This window comes from Camellia sinensis, chromosome 11 (assembly GCF_055761805.1).
Source record: "Camellia sinensis isolate YWXY chromosome 11, ASM5576180v1, whole genome shotgun sequence".
Classification (NCBI taxonomy): Eukaryota; Viridiplantae; Streptophyta; class Magnoliopsida; order Ericales; family Theaceae; genus Camellia; species Camellia sinensis.
This window is the reverse complement of record NC_138971.1, coordinates 33,062,453-33,084,404: the sequence shown is the minus strand read 5'-3', so window position 1 is coordinate 33,084,404 and position 21,952 is coordinate 33,062,453.

Sequence of the window (21,952 nt, the reverse complement as noted above, 5' to 3'; positions counted from 1 at the left end):
TCACTTACATGATTTGATGTACGTACAGTCCGCTCGAGCGGAGAGCTTAACGCTCAAGCGTCAGACACAAAAATTAAGCCCGCTTGAGCTCAACAAGAGCCGCTCGAGCGCCAAGACACAACTGCAAGGCACAACCCGCTCGAGTGCAATAATACCCGCTCGAGCGTAGAATACACTCATCCAGTATATTACAGATTTCAGACAGACGCTCGAGCGCCGGAAGGGCTGCTCGAGCTCATATCCGCTCGAGCGTAAGAAAACCCGCTCGAGCGTGAAAAACACTTCTGTAGTATCTATTGCAGGCGCATAGAGTACTGAAGGATTGTAAACCCTGCTCGAGCGCAAAAGGACCCGCTCGAGCGGAAGACCAAAATTCTAGGCAACAAGGTTTTAGACCAACAACCAACCAACCTGTTCTGAACACGCCCAAGACATCCCAAAACTCAAGCTCAAAGAGTAAGAAGAGAAAAAGACAAAGCAACGACATAAAACCATAAGACCCGACTCCGAAACACCACAAAGGTCGAGTTAGAAACCGAGATCGTTATATTAACTTTAGGTTGAAAGATCCCTTTCGTTTCAATTTCTTCAAAATTTTACAATAAGGTTGCTTTTTATACGTGTTCTATGTTTGTATGTCACTCAAATGTTGTATTAATTTGCATAATTTTGTTGACATTTGGGTTTCTTTTTTTCCACCTTTGTTTTGTTATTGCCGTTTGGTTTTATGTTTATGGATCTTGTGATGCCAGAGAAATTCTATATATCAAGAGTATAGAAGTATGAATTTCACAGCCTTTTGAGTCGGTGAAGGAGGCCGCTGAAATTCTCCAGTCTCCTCTCTCTCCAGTCTCCACCTTTGTTTTGTTATCTTAATTTTTTTTAACACCTTTTACATTTTTTTCAATTTTTCGAAGATAATTTCTCTGTGATCATATAAGAGAAATTTCTCATTCACTTTGAATTTTCTCTGTGAAGAGCTGAAATTTCTTTGTGAAATTTCTGTGTGCCGAAATTTCTGTGTGCGAATGTTGAGGGACCCCAATTACTATGAAAATGTTTCATATTTTTTATCTTATAAAATCTTAATATCAGAGATTTTAAACTAAAAACCCCTGTTATTTAAGGTTAAGATATTTAATTTTTTATTTATTTAGTTTTTCTGTTTCGTTTATTTTCTTATTTTACAAGAATAGAATTGTTTGCTTTACAATATTTATTTTTATTTCTTAATATTTTATTTTCTTTTTAGTAGTAGTTGATTTAGGAATGATTTTTTATTCTAAATAAGGTTATAAGAGAATTAAATTTTGATATATTATATACACATTGTTGAATAGAATTCTATTTTTGTTCCTATATTTCTGGTAGCTTCGGATTCAACAGATTGTAGAAGAGTTACAGTTTTTTTGCTGCGCGATATGCTGTAGAGGTGTTCATGGGTTGGTTTGGTTTTCAGTTTCACACTAAATTTGGAATCAACCCAATCATGATCATTCTAATTTTTTGGACCCAAAATCAAACCAATTATGGACTAGAACCAACCCAACCCAACCCAATGTAGCTCGGATTGGTTCGGGTTGGAGTCACGATTCCACTATTTTAAAAATAAGCAAATCAATCAATGATAAATAATTAAGGATAAATTACACTTACCCCTGAGATTTGGTTTAACACATATCACCCCTTACATTTGGAAAATTACACTAAACCCCTATCATTGTAATTATTTAGACAGAATAAAGACATTGAACTCATGCACTCTCTCTTTTCTTGCTTTGCTTTGCTTTGCTTCCTCTATTTTTTTTTCCCCTTTCCTTTGCTGCTACTTTTTTTTCAATGTAATTTCGTCTGTTTTTCTATTAGAAGTTGTTTCCTTTTATACAAGTAGGGGTGATTTGTGAAATAAGACTATTAACTACAAGGTGGGAATGTAATTTTCAGAACGTTAAGGGGTGAGATATAATCGGACCAAACCTCAGGGGGTGTTAGTGTAATTTACCCAATAATTAAAATAAAAAATCTTTAACATTTAAACATAACACAAACAAAGAACAAAATATTGTTTAATACAAATCAATACAAATTAAATCCAACTCAAGCTTAAATATAATCAATAAATTAAACCCATTAATACAGCCAACATAAATTAAATCAATTGCGAAATTTGACTCAAGATTCTAATAATTTCTTCATTTAACTAATAATTCTTATATATGAAAAATTATTAAGTTTATTCAAGTCCATTGTAATAGAGAAATAAAGTGAAAATATATCAATAGAAATAAAATATAAATATATACATATAAATAGGTTCGATTCCAAGTTCATTCGATTTAGGTAAGACCAAAATCAAGAACCAATCCAATTCTATCATTTGATGATTTAAAAACCTAAAACCAAACTAATACACTAAAAAACCAAATCAAACCAACTTAAAAAAGGTCAATTCAGTTCAAATCTTCAGTTCATTGGCTAATTTTCTGTTGGAAAATTTGTAAAGGAAGTGGTGAATTGAAATAGACTCCATTTGAATGAAATGGTGCAACCTTTCATGGTGTCTCTTTGTTTTAAAGGAAGGGTCAACCCTCCATTTGAATGAAAGGGTGCAAACCTTTCATGGTGTCTCTTTATTTTAAAGGAAGGGTCATGTCCCTTCTTCATGCCTTTTCTATTCAAATTGAATAGGTGCGAACAAAACCTATTTAAAGGCAGCTCCCATTTCAATTTTATTAATTCCAAATTCCTTAAATTCAAGCATTCTTTTTATATTCTTCATGTTAGTTCATAGAGATTTCAGGGAGTTGCAGAACATAGGTTTGATTTGCCTAGCAAATTATTTGTAGTGCTGCTATAATCTGTGTTTTCTAATCATTGTATCCTGAGAGATAGACGCCGATAACCTGTAAGCACCTGTGCGGCAGCGAATCTGTCTTAAAGACAAAGTGTCACACACTCGACTTGATGAAAAGTTTATGTTCTAACTTTTTGGTACAAGAATATTACTGTAAGTATTTTATTTTTGTTATTTCAGTTTTATTTCTCTACACAGAAGATTGTTCCAACATTTTCAACACCCCTGATATGTTGTGTCGCCCACCATGGCAACCAAGAAGAAGAAGGCTAGAAGTTTCAGGAATGGCAGGCTTGGCCTATGATTAGGTAAGCGACCCACCAAGTGCTAGCCAAAAGCCAAACATGATCGCAAAAACAAGAACACCAAAGAATGAGCTTGACATTGAGAATTGAGATGTAATACCTAGATCAAGGAATACATATAGAATAGAGAGTAGTATTCCAACGATATTTCTCGGGTTTCTAGAGCGAGAAAAAAAAGTTGAGAGACAACAATTTCTTTTGAGGAAAATGAAAAATAGTTATATTAAAATAAAATAAATAACATACAGATTAAAACAAAAATAACAAGGTCTTAAAAGACCAAACAAATAATCAAATAACAAACTACAAAAAACAAAAAACAAAATTGTCAAAAAGTCAATTACGATCCAGGAAATATTATTGATTTTATCATAGATGTGATTTGGAAAGTTAGATTTGTATTAACCCAAGTAAGATCTGTATCAACACTCGCCGTCGCTGTCGACTTGGTTCTCATCGCTGTTGTCCAACTCTGCCACCGTCGCTGCTATACTTTAGACATTGCCAAAAGGAAGAGTTAAAGAGAAAGAACACCCACAGTGGTATATGAGAAGGCTTGAGAGAAGAGAGAACTATTGTGGGTATTGAAAATAAAAATAAAAAAATCTATGCCGAAATCGGGATAGAAATACTTAAAACCTCTATTCCAGACAAAATCTATACTCTAGAAGTGTAAATCTAAATTTTAGAAATGAGGTTGCCAAAGTGTCATCGAAGCTTCACCGAAAATCTCTAGAGAGAGGCTCTCACTGTGCTCTCTTTCTCTACGAGCTTTTAAGAGAGAACAATTTCTAGTTATAGGATTGGTTCAAAATAATTGAAAGGGGCTAGAGAGGGAAGAGGGGCGAGAAGGGGTAAGGAGAGGCGGGGGATGGGCTGCTGAAGGTGGCCGTGGTGACAGCTAGAGGTGGACATAGGAGCTAGGGTTAAGCTTCAAATGTTGGAGATGAGAGTAAATCAGGGCTTATATATGTACATATAATTTTATTTTATTTTTAATTTTGAAAACTTTATTTAGTTTTATTTTTATTTTTTTTTGGCCAAAATTTTGAAAACTTATGACAAGGTGTTTGATATACTTTTTATTTACAATTTGTGAGACAAAAATAACTTAAATAATAAGAAAAGAAAAACTAATAATTGACATATTATAGTAGAAATGCTTTTAACTTTTATTGTTTGATTGTCAACTTTTAATATGCAAGAACGTATATTAAATAGGCCCATAATTTCAGCAAACTCAAATTTTTTTGAGTAAACTCTCAAATTTGTTAGGTAGAAATTTGTGAGTAATTTTGAAATAATTCTAAATTATCAGGAAAGTTGATCTAGTGCTCCTAAAGAGGGGAAGTTATTGGGTGCTTTTAAAGTACGGCCACATGGTGTCTCAATGTATTATGATTAGTAGAGAATGTGGGGTTTATGATTTTGTATTAGGTGATTGAGAAACTTTAGAGGACATGGTGAATGATGATTAGTGAAAGAGTATGGACATGTGCTGCTCCAGAAATACCCAGTAATTTTCCCCTAAATTGAGAAGAACACGAGTAATGAGATAAGTGGAGTTAGCTTGACTCCATGTGACTACTCAAAAGTGAGACAAGGTCGCTACAACCATCTTTGTTTGTGCATTCTCCATGGTATGAATATCATACGTAGTTTCTAATAGCATATCTAAGGAATTATAAATACCTGCAATGGGTCATTATGGCTTTGAGAAAATTAGAGAAATTATTTGGTGATCTTAAAGTATTACTACATATTATTTATTGTCGAACACTTGTCATATGGATTCCTAAAAAGCAACATATTGTAGACACCCCATTTTTGACCGACCTTGAGACTTAGACGTCACCAATTGAGCATTTGGTGATGCTGCATATCGTGCTTGTTCAGAAGTTTCAGAGTCTCGGCTGCGAGCCTTGCCTCCGAACTTTCGGACTCTTTCATACCTTGCCTCGGTTTGCGAACCAGACTCGATTTTCTCTGTTTCTCTTCCCGAAGGGAGGGTGAGGTCTCGTAGATCATCTCTCAGTGGCCGTGGACTACATTTTGTGGCTATAGGCCATTTTGCCCATTTCGGAGCTCGGTTCCCGATTTTCGGAGCCGTCAGGCCGTGTGCCTCGGTTCGGGACCGCTTAACCAGCCCCATTTGCTCCGATTTTTGGCATGCATCTTATTTACTCCCTTTTAAGGGACACTGAGGTCTGAGAGACCCACTTCGTGGTCGAATGCCACTTTCGGTGCTTAACAGACAGTTTTCGGGGCCCCGAACTGCGCGTTCTGGCCCCCGAACATTCGTTTTGCATCGGTTTTCGTTCATTTTTGGCAGGTACCTCTGTTTCATCACTAGGAAGGCCGTAGAAGGGTGGGAGGCCAGCAATTGTTCTAGCAACCAGTTATATTCCTCCGGCGCCCTCCGACGCCCGTTTTTCTCACTTCCAAGCCAATGTTGACCACCCTAGGGTCACTTTCTTCAAACCTAACCCCCATATTTGTGTTGTACACACATGGGAGGACACCAAAAGTTGGTGGCCGGCCAGTAATTCCACCTGACCCTTTTGAACCCTCCCTAAAAATGGCCTGTTCTCTCTCTTGTTTTACAGTTCACAATTTTGAACCACTGGGTTGTGTTGAGGGCACCCGGGAGGACACCAATTTGTGGTGGCAGGCCATTAATTCACCTTGACCCTTTTGACCCTTGGCCGGCTGGCCATGGAAAGTAGCTGGCCGGCCACCTAGGCCCAAGAAAACTGGCTGGCCATGATCCTCAGGGTTGGTACATTACAAATCTGTATTCCTTTTCCCCAGATTTTGTATCCGGGAGGTGGTTGCCATTTTGGGGGGAAACGTGAATTGTTTTCCCCCCCATTTTTCCCCCTCTTTTTGCCTATATAAACCAGCCTCCAGCTCTGGTTTTAGGGTTGGAAAAATTCCCTCTAAGGCCTTTGCATTATATCCCTCTCCATCCCTCTCTTTCAAGCTAAAATCTTCCAAGTTCTATACCTCTTTCCACACTACCACCAAGCCCCACCTTTTCATACTCCATTCCAGCAGCTGGAGGTGGTTCTTCAGAGCCTAAGAGTCACCAAACTCAAGCCAAGAGTTTCCCAAAGTTTGGTCTTCAAGGGTAAGCACCATTTTCTCTCTTTTTAGCTTATTTTTGCAACATTTTTCTAGCCTATTTGCTTGCTGTTTTGAGCTCCGACCAAAATTGAAAAGGTCATTTTTTTGAGCTCATTTTCTTGTTTCATTAAGGGCTCAACACTGTTTGAGACCCCCATATTGCACTTGCTTCAATATCCTCTTGAATGTCATTTCCTTGCATGATATTTCTAGCTTGTGTGTGATCTATTTTGGAGCCTGATGTAAACTGTAAATAGGATTATTTTGAGCCCCTATTCAAAATTGAAGAAGGGCTCAACACTGTTTGGGACCTCCATGTTATACTTGCCTTTATATGCTCTTTTTGGTCCCATTTTTGCATGCCTTGGCAGCCCCTGATGTTTCTGTTTTTGGGATGAGGTCCGAACTTAAAACAGCCTTATTTTGACCCCCTCTTAATGTTTCATTAAGGGTCCATGGCTGTTTGAGACATCCTTTTTGTACTTCATGTTATAGCTCTCTTGGTGACCATTATTTTGCATGGAATTTTGAGCATACCTGTGTTTGCTTTTGGGGTTTTTACAGAACTGAAAAATGTCATATTTCGGGCCCCTCTTCAACATTGTTGAAGGGCCCTAACCTTTTTGGGGTCAGCAGCTGTGAGTTGCTTCATTATCTCACATTTAGGGCCATTTTGGCATGCTAGTTTTGCCCTATTTGTGTTTGCTGTTTGACCTTGCTTAGAACTGGAAAAATGTTTGTTTTTGGACTTTCTTGAATCTTTCTTTACATTCCATGTACCAATTATGCATGCTTTGTATAGCTGTAGGCCATTTCATGTGCCTAATTTTGCATTTCGGGTCCTATTTCATGCATCGGGTATCATTTTGCCATGATTCGGGGCTGTTTTGCATCTCATTTTGCCTCTGAAAATTGCATGATCATATGCCATATTCCATGTCTTTGCCATGTCTCATTAGAGTGGCATTTCGGTGCCTAGGGTCGGTCCTCGGTTTGCGTGCACGCGTGCACGCGTTTTGAGTTGTCTTGTTTTCATCTGATGGCCTCCTATGTGAGTGTGGCTGAGGCTCTCTCATGTTGGTGTAAGCCCATTCTTGCATTGCGTATGCCATTTCATCCATAGCATTGTGTATGCTCGGTTGTGTATTACCTCGTGCAACGTGTATGTCATTCCATAACATTGTGTATGTTAGGATTGTATCTTAGTTGCATTTCATGCATGTCATGCATATTGCATTGTGCTTGGGATAGGAGTTAGCCCGAGCACGGGAAACGAGGTACGTTCCGTACTCCGAGTGACGGAACGTGTCTCAATTCCCTAGTCACCGACACTCCGGATCATCCATGATGGAGTTAGGTCTTGTTGTGTTTTCATGTGCATTCATTTCATATTAAATTGTGCAATTCGACTCCTCGGCCATCATGCATCGAGATGCGTGATTGGTGGCAGGAGGATCGAGGCATGCATACATTTGTGAAAATACATTGCTATGCCCCTTTCCTGCTCTCTGTTGCAGCAAATCAAGAATTAGCGGTCTTCCGAGGCTTGGCATGCATTTCAAGAACAAGTGCAAACAGAGGCTAATTGGGGCATCGTCATGGATTTCTACGCAAAGGCAACTTGGGCATGTATCACTCATCATCTGGAATGGAATCAAGGCAGTCCCTGGCTTGCATGCCAGTTTATTTATTTTCTTAGTTAATTTGTTAATTAATTAGGAATTTGTACATATTTGGACTGTAATATTTATTTGGACTGTACTATTCTTTTATTCGGGACCGTATATTTATTCGGACCCTCTGTGCGAGGGCATAATTGTAATAAGTGTGGGTGAGGGTGATGTATGTCTTCCAACCCCACGTCTTTCTTCCCTTTTATTTACCTGCTTATGATGGTTAGATTAGGCCATATTTCAATTAGCATACAGTATGACAGCATGTTTGCATCATTCATCTATTTTGCATGCACCGGGCTCGGCGCATCATACTAACTGCATTTGTATTTCAATTCCAAGTTGAATACATGTTAGCTGTAGCATTTCATATGCCATGTTTAGAATAGCCGAGCCTGCTATAGTTGCATTTTTGCATGTGTTGCATTAGGCATTTCTGTATATCTAGGGTCATGCATGGATTTCTAATCAGTTTCTGTTTTGGCTTGGAGTACTCGGTGAGTTTTTATGCTTTAGCATCCTTGCATGCGTGTGAGTGACTACCATGAATAGCATGCTTACCATGAGGCTATATGCTTATGTGATACAACTGCCTTGAATGCCTGTGGGTGAAGGTTGGGTTATTTGGGTCGGGACAATTCATCAAATGTTTGTTTTAAGCCCACTAGATAGTGGCAAAATCATGTTTTCTAAGCCCACCTGAGGGTGGCAAATCCACGTCTTAGCCTACTTGCGAGTAGCACCATCAAACCATTTTCAAACAAACAAACATGAAATGTTTTGTTCCAATTCAGGCGATCCAGTCTATACTTGTATGCTGTGCGCATCACATAGTAAATCTAGGCTAATAACCGGAATAAGGACACACAATGTTTTCAAAAATAGATATTATGGTTAGTAGAGGCCGATCTTTGATCGGGCGAGCGGGGGTGCTCACGAAGTGACCTTCCCCAATCGTACCCAAGTTCCCGAGCCGAGGCAACTTTGGTGATGATGGACACGTGGCCTTAGGCAACGAGTCAGGGTTTCCTAAATTTCCCAAAATAAAATATTTAGGTGGCGACTCTGTATCTGGCAAAGCAGTCCATGTTTGGCACTTCTTTTCTAAAAATCTGTTTTCTCAAAACGATTTGCCGGATTTGGATTCTTTGGTTCAGATTGAGAACCGTGACAAATTTGAGAGTCCGAGCTGTAGTGACCCCAAATGAACAGAACGGGACTCACCCTCCCGAGGCGTTCGGGGACGTCTACAGTTTCTGGCGACTCTACTGGGGATTTAGAGAACTTGACTCGAACTCATGATATCTGGTTTTGACTACACTTGTGTGTTTCTTTGCATTGCATTTGCATTGGTACGCCTAGGACACCGTGTTTGCCATCTGCTATTCCTGAACGGTTTGCCGGAGGCTTGTCTTGTCAAGGCATGACCATAAGGCTGACCGGTTATGGGCTTTGCCAGTATGGGAACACAAACCCCGGTTTTACCGAGGCACCCTTTTTGACCATTCGACCTAGTGCATATCGAAATCCATAGTGACCATTCCAAACTAGGACAGGTTGCTTACCCGATATAGGTTGTTTGAAACCGCTGCGTGCGTAGTGAAACCCTAGCTCCTGACAAAATAGGACAGGGAAACCCTTCCCCAAAATAGGGGTGTTTTGGCTCTCACTTATCTGTTATGTGCTTTTAGAGTGCGTCTCTATAGGAATGCATGTATCAGTCTACAAGTTTGGGCATCGGGCCTTCAGGCACCAGTTTAGTAATTTGGGCATCAGGCCTGCGGGCACCAGTTTAGTATTTTCGGAATCAGTTATATCTGCGGGTATCAGATTCAGTTTTGGGGGCAGTAATTTTGGGAACAGTGATCAGCGGTCAAATGCAGTTATTCAGTTATGTTCATGTCTGTGGGATTGGGCTGAGATGCTACATGTTTTCTCTTTCAAGGTTCAGAGACTCGGTTCAGAGCAACCAGTGTTCTCCTTTGCTGAGGCGAGACAGGAAAAGGCTCACCGGTTCTTCAGATCCGTTAGTCACCAGTCCGGTCTATTTGATCCGTCAGTCACCAGTCACATCACCTCTGTTCAGTTCAGCAAAACTCGTGATGACGCAAAATTCGGAAGAAATTGTGGTTATGGCAGCCGCATCAGACCAAGGAACCACATTGCAGGGTGATACCGATATTGAAGTGCCACACCCACCCAGGTTACCTGCCGCACATCCGATCTGGGAACCCCAGTTATTTCAAACCCGTGAGCCCACCGCATTCGAGTTGATGGGAATGATGGGTGACCTCCAAAGGTCTGTGGCGGATCTTGCCTACGGAATGTCAGCTTCGCCATCCGCAGCACCATATGCCAGGAATTTCGTGCCACAGGAGCCCCCGCTACTGGGGCGGATTGTGATCGAGCTTAGCCAACGGGAGATGGCATCCAACCACAACAATGATGTACCAACATCAACCCAAACCCTTGATCAAGCTGAGGCCAGAGGTAAAGGCAAAGTGAAGGCAGATGCCGATCCCATTGAACAGCTGCTGTGGGTAGTCGAGGCTTTGAAAGCCGGAGGGATGAGTAAGCAGCAGGTGTCTGTAGTCATAACTAAAGCTGTGGATGATGCTTTCTCCACTCCAACCGAAGATAGTTCAAGCCAGGCAGAAAATCAGGATGGGCCCCGTCATACCCAGACAATTCCTATCATTCCCAACTCTGCACCAGGAAAAGATCAGAAAGCCAAGGCAATGCCAGCCGACCCTTCCGCTAGTGCGTCTAGCAAGAATCTTCAGACTTCAAAGTATCTGCCTCGAGGACGCAGAGTCTTTCATGCCCTCTACATGCCTTTATCTAGGGCATTTCAGATATTGGTTAAAAAGGGGCATCTGAAGCCCTTGGAGCCGTAGCCATTACCAAAGAACCTCCCTCTCTCACATAACCCAGCCGACTACTGTGCCTTCCATCAGCGAGCTGGCCATGACACTGACATGTGCTTTCGTCTCCGCCACGAAATACAAGATCTGATCGACAACGGGGTCATTCCCGCACCAGGTCCTGTAAAGTCTATCGGCACTTGATCAGTGAGCTTGTGGGGGATAATGTGATCTGATCAGAGGTTGAACCAGCTGCGGGTGGCGCTCGATTTACTCCAGACGTGGAATGGCACGCACTGTTCTGAGCAATGTGCAAATACCAGTTTTTGTGCTTTCTAACTTGGGTATTGGGTCAGTTTTGTTGTTTTGTTTTGAGTCTGTCTTTTTGTTTTGAGTCAGTCTCTTTTGTTTTGGGTCTGTCTTGTTGTATCGAGTCAGTCCTGTTGTATAGGGGTCGGGTGATTCCGGGGGGGTGTTACCTCGGGCGTCACCATTTTGTTTTGTGTTTGTCTTTTCGTTTTGTTTTGACTCTGTTTCTGCCAGGGAGCCAGTTGTGCCAACAGATTTTGAATGAAACAGCAGTGGTTTTTCATGCTTTTGTGTTTGCTTCTGCCGTGTGCCAGTTGTGCCAGAAATTCCAAATGAGATGGCAGTATTTGACTAAGGACTCTGTCTTTTCTATGCCTTGAAGTCATTGTAATGACCTGAGTTTTTTCAAAACTTTTTGAACATTGTGGTGAAAACGAAGAGGGAGGAATTCCTCAGGATTTGTAAAACTTTGATCATTTGAGAGAAAGAGAGGTGTACTAAGCCCTTAATGATTGAAATCATGCTTGTTAGCGTGAGTACTGAGAAGGACCCTGGCTTGATCCAGACTGGTTTCACACTATCTTCAGCGCGAGCGATTTGTCACTTTCTTAAAAACTTTCAAAAACAAAATGTTTTGCGCGGTCCTGCCAAGACCTGTGTGGAATCGCTCCTGAGATTGTGTAGCCTAGGATAGCCCTCAGCCTCGAAACTCAACCCCTTCGCTTCCAAACCTTGAACTTGAATTTAGAAGGTTCAACGGTCAACTAAGATGTGAGGCCTGTGTGGCCAGATTTGAAACAGCCCTCGAACAAGAGGCCAGGAAAGTCAGATCAAAAAGATCAGAAGATCAGAATGAGCTTGCAAAGCTAGAACAGAAGTACCCCTCGAACTAGGGGCAAAGATATAAGACATGATCAAAGAGCTGAAGATGAGTCCTCTTGCAAATCAGCAGTCATTCTCCTGGATTCAGATGATTTCAGGATCTCAAAACCATTTGGCATGGACCAAGCTACACTTTTACCCTTGAGAGGCTCGCTGGGCCGAAAACCCGGAAGGGCGACCCAGGCAAAAGTTAGAGCAAGAAAAAGAAAAAAAAGAACAAAAAAAAAAAGAGAAAAATGCAAAAGAAAATGGAATGAAGAAAATGCAAAAAACAAAAAAATCAAAAAAAGAAAAGAAATGAAAAGAATTGAAAAGAATTGAAAAGAAAAGAAAAACAAAGCTCGCAAGATCGAAAACCCGCGACGGGCGCCTTGGCAAAAGTTAGAGCCTAAAAAAGGAGAGGTTAATACCCGAGTGTACCTTAACCCCGAACTACGTGAGGCTTGATTCCCATCTTTGGGATACGTAGGCAACTTCATTCTGAAGTCCAGCCGTAAAACAATTCAAATTCGATTGTGTTCATGCGATGGTTTTGGTCATCTTTGTCTTATCTGAGAGTCTGGTTGTGTTCGTCCCTCTGAGGACTGACTACAATGCACTGCGGTGCTATCCAAACAAGGGGCAACTTTCCATTGCTATTCAAAACGCCGCAGTGCCATTTCAAACAAGGGGCAACTTTTCGTTGCCATGCAGTGTCCTTCAGACAAGGGGCAATTTTCCATTGCTATGGGTCCGAGGTTGTGCATCTCAAGAGTAGGTTCCGTGCTCGTTGAGCAATGGTCGTTTGCAAAAATAGTTTTTGAGAATTTTTACTGAGGTTGACTAATTTTCTCGAAAAGTACTCCATTTTTCAAAACTGGACCATTTCTTGGACCCAAAAAAAAAGAAAACTCTCAGTGCTCATAGCCTAACTTGCATGATTTTAAATCAGAAAATCGAACAAGCGCGTTAATCTAACTCCCATGTTGGTCAAAACTGTTTTAGTAGAAAGCAAAAAACAAAAAATGGTCAAAATGGTGAACTAGGGGCACAATTGAGTCAGGCTTCCTGTCTTTCCCCATTGTCAACATACTTGCCAAAAGGGCACTCTACCTGCCAAAAAAAGGCACAACTGAAGGGCACAACAAAAGGCTGAAAGCTCTCACATCCTCCGAGCAATGAGGTATCAAGCCAAGTGTGAAGCACGAACTGGAATGAGACCAGAAATTCCACTCCCTCATTTGGACAGATCTGATCACGTCCGAACTCCAAGCAAAGCATCATCAATCGATGTCAGCTACAGATTTGCTACACACCCAGTTGTAGCACAGCCCCTCTGTGGGAGAAACTCACCAGCTACGTGCAGAAGAAGAAGAATCTAGCAGAATGCTGGGGGCACGAGCCCACAACTTGCTGTTTATCTATCAACCACCCAGGGGAGGGATGAAAAATGAGAGATTGAAGAATAGAGAGATGTGCGATGAGAGAAAAAGTGAGAAAAGGGCTTTTTCAGAAAAACAGAGCTTGAGGGCCGAGTGATGTGAGAACCACAAATGAGAAAGGGTGGGAAACACTACCCGGTGAAACAGGCTCCCTGTGCGCGTTTGAGTGTCGTGTCTTTTTGTCTTGGGTCATTTCGGGTGTCACTCGATGTGTTTAGGTTGTTTACCTTTTGTTTTTCATTGTTGAGTCTTTTTCGCTGTGTTCAGTCGTAGGCTCAATACCTAGTCGAGAACTCATTTTCTCAATTTCAAAAAATGATTTGTTGTGTGCTCAGAGTGCTGTGCCATTCTCCACATTTGTGCAAAAAAGGGAATTTGTTCTTTCGAAAACTGCAGGCTTCAACCCAGGTCATGTGAGAACAGTAAAATCAGGATCTATCTGAAGCTATATAGGTTCCGGACTGCAAAGCAAAAGAAAAGAGGGAAAATCAAAGCATCTGAGTGTGTTTCACCTTCAGCAAATTCCGTGATTGTACTCCGGATGTCCCCCTTCGGGCCTTGTCACTACTTCGAAGTATGGGTGTGCCTCTACCTCAAGCTCAAGACTAGGTCTGCTTCATGCCAGAATGGCAATCAAAGTGCTCCCTCAGAAAACTAGCCCCTGCCAGATGCATCTTGGCTGTGTTTGCAATGAGTTCCTAGGAGACCAACTGCGACGGTGGAAACTAGAGTTCAGACGGCTATTGCCTAGAACGCAAAGGTTCGGGATTTCCGAGACTAAAGTCTGGTTTAAATACCCAGGGGTCTATCCTCGGCTTGAAATCTGTATGGAAGCCCCATAGGTTGAGATAGCGTATATGCACCTCAATTCTGGATACTGAACCAACCTAGTCTGTCACCCCGTTGGAGAATAGGGAAAGTTGTGAATACGATCAAGAAGACAAGCAGCAGCCATGGCTCCTGCATACAGATGATTGTTACTTGTCAGCATTTCAGGGCCTTTGTACTGCGGGTTAAAGGTAAAGTGTTCGAAGAGCATGAAGGGACCCCCCCATCAGAGTAGAGCGGTTCACCGCCACTTACCTCATGAGGTGCTTTCTAAAGCACCGCTTTGTCCATTTATTGCTTTCCTTAAGCATCATGCATTGTAATGCATTGTACCTATCAAGTTTCTTCCTCAATCATGCACGATATTATATGTACGGTTCATTCGAAGAAGTTCCGTTTCAGATCATTCACTTAGTGTATCAATCACACTTCATCCATTTAGTGTATCGATCACACTTCATTTATTTAGTGTATCAATCACACTTCATTCATCTAGTGTATCAATCACACTTTTCGCCTTTAGTATATCTATCATACTTGCTCACTAAGTGCATCTATCACACTTTGTGTTCGCATTCAGTATATCTATCATACTCTGTTCACATGGTGCATCTATCACACTTTGTGTTCACCTTTAGTGTATCCATCACACTCGCTTCACTTTGTGTATCTATCACACGCTTGCTTTGTGTATCTATCACACGCTCACCTAGTGTATCCATCACACTTTGTTTCATATAGTGTATCCATCACACTCGCTTCACTTTTGGTATCTATCACACACTCTCGCTTTATGTATCTATCATACTTGTTCACTTAGTGCATCTGTCACACTTTGTGCTCACCTTTTTGTGTATCAATCACATGTTCGCTCTGTGTATCTATCACACATGCACACTGTATTCGCAGTGGAAATTCCATAATTTTCTTACATCCTTTCTGCACGAGGTGTAGTTTGGCTCGAGTTTACTTGCTTGCCTAGCATTCGCTTAAAATGTTGCATTTATTCCGCATAATTGCTTCATTACAGCTCTCTTTGCATGATCATGAGTGATGACCGGCTTCGCTTTGCGTATAAGTCCAATCTACAAACTGGCTTCGCTTTGCGTATAAGTCCAACCTTCAAATCGGCTTCGCGTTGCGTATAAGTCCAATCTTCAAACCGGCTTCGCTTTGCGTATAAGTCCAATCTACAAACCGGCTTCGCTTTGCGTATAAGTCCAATCTTCAAATCGGCTTCGCTTTGCATATAAGTCCAATCTTCAAACCGGCTTCGCTTTGCGTATAAGTCCAATCTTCAAACCGGCTTCGCGTTGCGTATAAGTCCAATCTACAAACCGGCTTCGCTTTGCGTATAAGTCCAATCTACAAATCGGCTTCGCTTTGCGTATAAGTCCAATCTTCAAACCGGCTTCGCTTTGCCTATAAGTCCAATCTACAAACCGGCTTCGCTTTGCGTATAAGTCCAATCTTCAAATCGGCTTCGCTTTGCGTATAAGTCCAATCTTCAAACCGGCTTCACTTTGCGTATAAGTCCAATCTGCAAACCGGCTTCGCTTTGTGTATAAGTCCAATCTTCAAATCGGCTTCGCTTTGCGTATAAGTCCAATCTTCAAACCGGCTTCGCTTTGCGTATAAGTCCAATCTTCAAATTGGCTTCGCTTTGCGTATAAGTCCAATCTTCAAACCGGCTTCGCTTTGCGTATAAGTCCAATCTACAAACCGGCTTTGCTTTGCGTATAAGTCCAATCTGCAAACCGGCTTCACTTTGCGTATAAGTCCAATCTTCAAACCGGCTTCGCTTTGCGTATAAGTCCAATCTACAAACCGGTTTCACTTTGCGTATAAGTCCAATCTACAAACCGGTTTCGCTTTGCGTATAAGTCCAATCTACAAATCGGCTTCGCTTTGCGTATAAGTCCAATCTTCAAAGCGGCTTCGCTTTGCGTATAAGTCCAATCTACAAACCGGCTTCGCTTTGCGTATAAGTCCAATCTGCAAACCGGCTTCGCTTTGTGTGTAAGTCCAATCGTCAAACCGGCTTCGCTTTGCGTATAAGTCCAATCTTCAAACCGGCTTCGCTTTGCGTATAAGTCCAATCTTCAAACTGGCTTCGCTTTGCGTATAAGTCCAATCTGCAAACCGGCTTCGCTTTGCGTATAAGTCCAATCTTCAAATCGGCTTCGCTTTGCGTATAAGTCCAATCTACAAACTGGCTTCGCTTTGCGTATAAGTCCAATCTGCAAACCGGCTTCGCTTTGCGTATAAGTCCAATCTTCAAACCGGCTTCGCTTTGCGTATAAGTCCAATCTTCAAACCGGCTTCGCTTTGCGTATAAGTCCAATCTTCAAATCGGCTTCGCTTTGCGTATAAGTCCAATCTACAAACCGGCTTCGCTTTGCGTATAAGTCCAATGTTCAAACCGGCTTCGCTTTGCGTATAAGTCCAATCTTCAAACCGGCTTCGCGTAGCGTATAAGTCCAATTATCAAACCGGTTTCGCGTAGCGTATAAGTCCAATCTTCAAAAATATTTGTGCATATCATTTTGCATTTTGCCCCTGCCTGCGAGCATGCCTGTGGGCACATTTCTTTGTTATCCAGTATGTTTGTCTAAGTCTTCGGCCTTGTCAAAAATGGGTCGTCTTTGGGCTTTGACATTCACTCCCGTCGCTTGTGACTTCCGAGTTCTGTCCAAGAGGGGCAACTGTAGACACCCCATTTTTGACTGACCTTGAGACTTAGACGTCACCAATTGAGCGTTTGGTGATACTGCATATCGTGTTTGTTCAGAAGTTTCAGAGTCTCGGCTGCAAGCCTTGCCTCTGGACTTTCGGACTCTTTCATGCCTTGCCTCGGTTTGCGAACCGGACTCGGTTTTCTCTGTTTCTCTTCCCAAAGGGAGGGCGAGGTCTTGTAGATCATCTCTCAATGGCCATGGGCTACATTTTGTGGCTATAGGCCATTTTGCCCATTTCGGAGCTCGGTTCCCGGTTTTCGGAGCCGTCAGGCCGTGTGCCTCGGTTCGGGACCGCTTAAGCACCTCCATTTGCTCCGGTTTTTGGCATGCATCTTATTTACTCCCTTTTAAGGGACACTAAGGTCTGAGAGACCCACTTCGTGGTCGAATGCCACTTTCGGTGCTTAACAGGCAGTTTTCGGGGCCCCGAACTGTGCGTTCTGGCCCCCGAACATTCGTTTTGCATCGGTTTTCGTTCATTTTTGGCAGGTACCTCTGTTTCATCACTAGGAAGGCCGTAGAAGGGTGGGAGGCTAGCAATTGTTCTAGCAACCAGTTATATTCCTCTGGCGCCCTCCGACGCCCGTTTTTCTCACTTCCAAGCCAATGTTGACCACCCTAGGGTCACTTTCTTCAAACCTAACCCCCATATTTGTGTTGTACACACATGGGAGGACACCAAAAGTTGGTGGCCGGCTAGTAATTCCACCTGACCCTTTTGAAACCTCCCTAAAAATGGCCTATTCTCTCTCCTGTTTTACAGTTCACAATTTTGAACCACAGGGTTGTGTTGAGGGCACCTGGGAGGACACCAATTTGTGGTGGCAGGCCATTAATTCACCTTGACCCTTTTGACCCTTGGCCGGCTGGCCATGGAAAGTAGCTGGCCGGCCACCTAGGCCCAAGAAAACTGGCTGGCCATGATCCTCAGGGTTGGTACATTACAAATCTGTATTCCTTTTCCCCAGATTTTGTATCCGGGAGGGGGTTGCCATTTTGGGGGGAAACTTGAATTGTTTTCCCCCCCCATTTTTCCCCCTCTTTTTGCCTATATAAACCAGCCTCCAGCTCTGGTTTTAGGGTTGGAAAAATTCCCTCTAAGGCCTTTGCATTATATCCCTCTCCATCTCTCTCTTTCAAGCTAAAATCTTCCAAGTTCTATACCTCTTTCCACACTACCACCAAGCCCCACCTTTTCATACTCCATTCCAGCAGCTGGAGGTTGTTCTTCAGAGCCTAAGAGTCACCAAACTCAAGCCAAGAGTTGCCCAAAGTTTGGTCTTCAAGGGTAAGCACCATTTTCTCTCTTTTTAGCTTATTTTTGCAACATTTTTCTAGCCTATTTGCTTGCTGTTTTGAGCTCCGACAAAAACTGAAAAGGTCATTTTTTTGAGCTCATTTTCTTGTTTCATTAAGGGCTCAACACTGTTTGAGCCCCCCATATTGCACTTGCTTCAATATCCTCTTGAATGCCATTTTCTTGCATGATATTTCTAGCTTGTGTGTGATCTGTTTTGGAGCCTGATGTAAACTGTAAATAGGCTTATTTTGAGCCCTTCTTCAACATTGAAGAAGGGCTCAACACTGTTTGGGACCTCCATGTTATACTTGCCTTTATATGCTCTTTTTGGTCCCATTTTTGCATGCCTTGGCAGCCCCTGATGTTTCTGTTTTTGGGATGAGGTCAGAACTTAAAACAGCCTTATTTTGATCCCCTCTTCATGTTTCATTAAGGGTCCATGGCTGTTTGAGACATCCTTTTTGTACTTCATGTTATAGCTCTCTTGGTGACCATTATTTTGCATGGCATTTTGAGCATACCTGTGTTTGCTTTTGGGGTTTTTACAGAACTGAAAAATGTCATATTTTAGGCCCCTCTTCAACATTGTTGAAGGGCCCTAACCTGTTTGGGGTCAGCAGCTGTGAGTTGCTTCATTATCTCACATTTAGGGCCATTTTTGCATGCTAGTTTTGCCCTATTTGTGTTTGCTGTTTGACCTTGCTTAGAACTGAAAAAATTCTTGTTTTAGGACTGTCTTGAATCTTTATTTACATTCCATGTACCAATTATGCATGCTTTGTATAGCTGTAGGCCATTTCATGTGCCTAATTTTGCATTTCGGGTCCTAATTCATGCATCGGGTATCATTTTGCCATGATTCGGGGCTGTTTTGCATCTCATTTTGCCTCTGAAAATTGCATGATCATATGCCATATTCCATGTCTTTGCCATGTCTCATTAGAGTGGCATTTCGGTGCCTGAGGGTCGGTCCTCGGTTTGCGTGCACGCGTTTCGAGTTGTCTTGTTTTCATCTGATGGCCTCCTATGTGAGTGTGGCTGAGGCTCTCTCATGTTGGTGTAAGCCCATTCTTGCATTGCGTATGCCATTTCATCCATAGCATTGTTTATGCTCGGTTGTGTATTACCTCGTGCAACGTGTATGCCATTCCATAACATTGTGTATGTTAGGATTGTATCTTAGATGCATTTCATGCATGTCATGCATATTGCATTGTGCTTGGGATAGGAGTTAGCCCGAGCATGGGAAACGAGGTACGTTCCGTACTCCGAGTGACGGAACGTGTCTCAATTCCCTAGTCACCGACACTCCGGATCATCCATGATGGAGTTAGGTCTTGTTGTGTTTTCATGTGCATTCATTTCATATTAAATTGTGCAATTCGACTCCACGGCCATCATGCATCGAGATGCATGATTGGTGGCAGGAGGATCGAGGCATGCATACATTTGTGAAAATACATTGCTATGCCCCTTTCCTGCTCTCTGTTGCAGCAAATCAAGAATTAGCGGTCTTCCGAGGCTTGGCACGCATTTCAAGAACAAGTGCAAACAGAAGCTAATTGGGGCATCGTCATGGATTTCTGCGCAAAGGCAACCCGGGCGTGCATCACTCATCATCCGGAATGGAATCAAGGCAGTCCCTGGCTTGCATGCCAGTTTATTTATTTCCTTAGTTAATTTGTTAATTAATTAGGAATTTGTACATATTTGGACTGTACTATTCTCTTATTCGGGACTGTATATTTATTCGGACCCTCTGTGCGAGGGCATAATTGTAATAAGTGTGGGTGAGTGTAATGTATGTCTTCCAACCCCACATCTTTCTTCCCTTTTATTTACCTGCTTATGATGGTTAGATTAGGCCATATTTCAATTAGCATACAGTATGACAGCATGTTTGCATCATTCATCTGTTTTGCATACACCGGGCTCGACGCATCATACTAACTGCATCTGTATTTCAATTCCAAGTTGAATACATGTTAGCTGTAGCATTTCATATGCCATGTTTAGAATAGCCGAGCCTGCTATAGTTGCATTTTTGCATGTGTTGCATTAGGCATTTCTGTATATCTAGGATCATGCATGGATTTCTAATCAGTTTCTGTTTTGGCTTGGAGTACTCGGTGAGTTTTTATGCTTTAGCATCCTTGCATGCGTGTGAGTGACTACCATGAATAGCATGCTTACCATGCGCTATATGCTTATGTGATATAACTGCCTTGAATGCCTGTGGGTGAAGGTTGGGTTATTTGGGTCGGGACAATTCATCAAATGTTTGTTTTAAGCCCACTAGATAGTGGCAAAATCATGTTTTCTAAGCCCACCTGAGGGTGGCAAATCCACATCTTAGCCTACTTGCGAGTAGCACCATCAAACCATTTTCAAACAAACAAACATGAAATGTTTTGTTCCAATTCAGGCGATCCAGTCTATACTTGTATGCTGTACGCATCACATAGTAAATCTAGGCTAATAACCGGAATAAGGACACACAATGTTTTCAAAAATAGATATTATGGTTAGTAGAGGCCGATCTTTGATCGGGCGAGCGGGGGTGCTCACGAAGTGACCTTCCCCAATCGTACCCAAGTTCCCGAGCCGAGGCAACTTTGGTGATGACGGACACATGGCCTTAGGCAACGAGTCAGGGTTTCCTAAATTTCCCAAAATAAAATATTTAGGTGGCGACTCTGTATTTGGCAAAGCAGTCCATGTTTGGCACTTCTTTTCTAAAAATCTGTTTTCTCAAAACGATTTTCCGGATTTGGACTCTTTGGTTCAGATTGAGAACCGTGACAAATTTGAGAGTCCGAGCTGTAGTGACCCCAAATGAACAGAACGGGACTCACCCTCCCGGGGCGTTCGGGGACGTCTACACATATATATGATAAGACCCATGTTAAACCAATAACAATCAAGTCAGTACACTATGTCAAGAGCACTATATAAATTTTCTAGATTAGAGGACTCTATAATGATTTTTCTTTTCTTGTGTTCATTTATTTATTTTTTCATTTGCTAGTACATTTAAGGTATAATAGCCATCTTTTAAATGAAAATGGCAAAGGGCTTTGATCTTAAAGTATTACAACATATCATTTATTGTCAAACACTAGTCATATTGGTTCTTAGAAAGTAACATATATATGATAAGACCCACATTAAACCAATAACAATGAAGTTGGTACACTATATCATGAGCACTATATAAATTTTCTAAATTAGAGGACTCTATAATGATTTTTCTTTTTTGTGTTCATTTATTTATTTATTTATTTGCTAGTACATTTAAGGTATAATAGCCATCTTTTAAATGAAAATGGCAAAGGGCTTTGATCCTCACAATGAAACTAAGTCCATCTTTCCAAAGTGAGGAAGACTAATTATTAAGATGCTCTTCAAGAAACCTAAACAGAAGGATCGGAGAAAATAAAAAAGATAGATTTTGTAATATATAACCACACAAGCCCATTTTATGACCACAATTTTTTTCATTTGAATTCATGTTCATAAGGATTTAATTGGGACTTTTACATATGAACTGTCAAACTAGCTAACACAATTCTCCTTATTTGGACTTTAAACCAATAGTATAACAGATGAAACACTAAACACAATATGGACCGAATTATTTTCAATTAGCTAA